Raw genomic sequence first — 2,908 nt, 5'->3', positions numbered from 1 at the left:
AATCTTCACAGTGAGAGTGGCCAAAATCTGGAATGGGCTCTCAAAGGAAATGATGCTCTCCCCTACCCTGGGGGTCTTCAAGAGGAGGTTGGATGGGTATCTGGCTGGGGTCATCTGAACCCAGCACACTTTCCTGTCTATGCAGGGGGTCAGACTCGATGATGTATTGAGGTCCCTTCTGAGCTTAACATCTATGAATCTATGAATACCATTAAAATATGTATATATTCCTCTTTTTCTTCTTTTTCATGGCACAAGCCTTAAATTACTGAGTCCTATTGTTTGTTTTGTTTTTAGTATTTGTTTTAGAAATGGAAAACAGGGATTTTAATCAGATCCCTGGCCTCTGAGCAATCTCTTATGAAATTGGCTGTTTTTTATTCCCCACATTATTCTCTCTTTAAAGAAACCATAATCTCACCTTTTGTTACTTAACACCTTAAGTTGACAATCATGTCAGTCATTATACGGCTGGCTGGCAGTAAATTAAAGGGTATTAAAAAGCTCAATTGCATCAGCTCATTTGTGCAGTTCCTTCACATTGATTTACTGATACGTTACCCAGTGAAAAGGAAACATAGTTCCCAAAGTTATTTCCTTCCTCTTGTAGTTAATCCTTCTGGGCTTAATCCATTCTATGCTTCAAAAAAAGAGACAGTACATATTACCATACTTTGTGAACAAAGGCTTTTGACCATTATCATATTCATCTAAAGATAGCTTGCTGGTATCCAACTCTTACTTGTCTTACTCACTGCCTTCTTATTTTTGCTGCTATGTAGTGCCTGGTTCCATTTGGCGTGACTTTCAGAGGTGCTGTGCATCCTCAGCTCTCAGTAAAGTCTATGGGAATGGCAGGCTCTCTGCATCTTTGGGGAGGAAAATAAAAGTCAGTCTGATTGCCATACACTCACTCTCTTCTAACAGCTACCCATATGGCAAATGGTGCAAAAATACTCAAGGACAGAGGTCATATCTTACAAACGCTGTGCAGGTGTCCTGTACACAAGAAGTGAGTGTAGTTAATGAAAGTGGACTGTAGAATTCTTGTATAACTTTGAAAAATATTTCTTGTCAGCATAAAAAAGTTCTTTTTTTTAATGAGTGTATGCTGTGTCCTTTCATACAGATATTTAGACAACCATACAAATTGCTTATCTTGCACCTACCTGTTATATTTTGAGGGTTCTTTTCACCACCTTAATAAATCCCTGCTTCCCTCTGCTTCAAAGCAGGGAGAATAGATGACTTTGCTCAATGGAGTTTCCACTGATTCATTCCAGTGGTGTTTAACTTCCCTCCTTGTGAAATAGCCAATGTGTTCTATATTCTCAGGACATGCAATGATCTGAAGTGATCTGCTAGAGCTCTAGGCAAACTGCAGACTCTTGTGTCATTCCAGGTGCATCTACACTTTCATTAATGCATCATAGTTACTGTGCATTAAGTTTAGCTCTTGGATAACCAAGTCCTAAACCAATGAACAGTAACTGGTGCTATTGTGCAGTAGTGTTTACAGATGCTAAGTGCACAGTAGCCTAATACTACTGTGCAGTAATGTATTAGAATGGGTTTTGCCTGGCACGCTACTGTGCAGTGTTATTAGGCACTACGCAGTTAGCATCTCATGTAGACACTCCATGTCTGCAGAGCAGTTATGGTGAACTATTGCAATGTTAAAAAGTGCTTTTCACAAGGATTTTCTTCCTTAGCTTCTGTTAATCTCTGTGTGCATGTGCTGCATCTGCTTATATAGTTTCTTTCTCCTTTAGACTACTAGATTACTTTCCCATTTAAACCCAAACAATTCCTCTGAACTGTATCCAAAGGTTCAGGCAGCCCCACTGGAAAAAAACCAAACATATTTGTTCCCAAAACTCATATTGGTAATACTGATAGTATAGCACTGTTTGGAATCCACATCATAACTACAAAAATTGCCTTTGTTGCATTGTATGAGTGAGTGAGAAAGATTTCAGTTGGTCTCAAATAGGAAGGATGATCTTTTATACGCAGTTTCACTGCATTAGAAATGGAACCTTTTAAATGATCATAAACATAATGGAAAACAGATCTTTGCTTAACATCTGTTAAAGAAATACAGACGCTGATATTTTGGCACCACAGGCCTATTTGACCTGTACTTTAAACCGATAACTGCATGAGCAGAAGACTAATGTGGCTAAGGCTTTAAAAGTGACAGCACTATACATGAAACTCAGAAGATGAGAAAGATATGAAAGGCATCATCAAAACAGAGGGATGCTTGAAACAGAATGTTAAATTATTAGGGGCAAAGGGCAAAATTCAAATACTAATGTTATCTACTGAGTTATATGAACTACATTGATTCATGTTCTCAAATAGAAAGGGATTTGGTAACATCTGACAGCGTGTAGACAGACACAAAAGTATTCTCAGAGCCAGTTCCTAGCAGAAAGGGTAACAGTAAGCAGTCACTCCAGATCTCTGATTCAAGAAGAGTGGGTGCAGCATTCCTTATGAAAACTAAACGAGAGGCTGCCTCAATATAAATACTTGTGTGACCAGTAGTGGAATACTGTCAACCTGTATTTGCAGGTTGGTTGTGACATGGCAGTCTGTGAAATGATATTAACTTATTTGCAACATGTCATTACTTTGCATGCTTAATGATGTTTTCACATATAATAGTGTACATTTCTCTGAGATTACACTGAAAGCCTTAGTTGCTACCTCTGAGCAATGGGCACACATAGCTGACTCTTGGCACTGAGCCTGCAGGACCAGCACAGGGAGAGATCCCAGATGTGGAAGGGGACATCCTCAGGCTGGGGGATACCTATGCCTGAACTGCCAAGGTGGAGGAATGTAGAATGCACCCACAGCAAGTTTGCAATGACACCAAGCTGTGGGGAGTAGTAGATAC

The sequence above is a fragment of the Gavialis gangeticus genome, unplaced genomic scaffold (genome assembly GCF_001723915.1).
Source record: "Gavialis gangeticus isolate Ggan-Ray unplaced genomic scaffold, GavGan_comp1, whole genome shotgun sequence".
Taxonomy (NCBI): domain Eukaryota; kingdom Metazoa; phylum Chordata; order Crocodylia; family Gavialidae; genus Gavialis; species Gavialis gangeticus.
The sequence above is the reverse complement of the archived record's forward strand: the minus strand, read 5'-3'. Positions refer to the sequence as shown.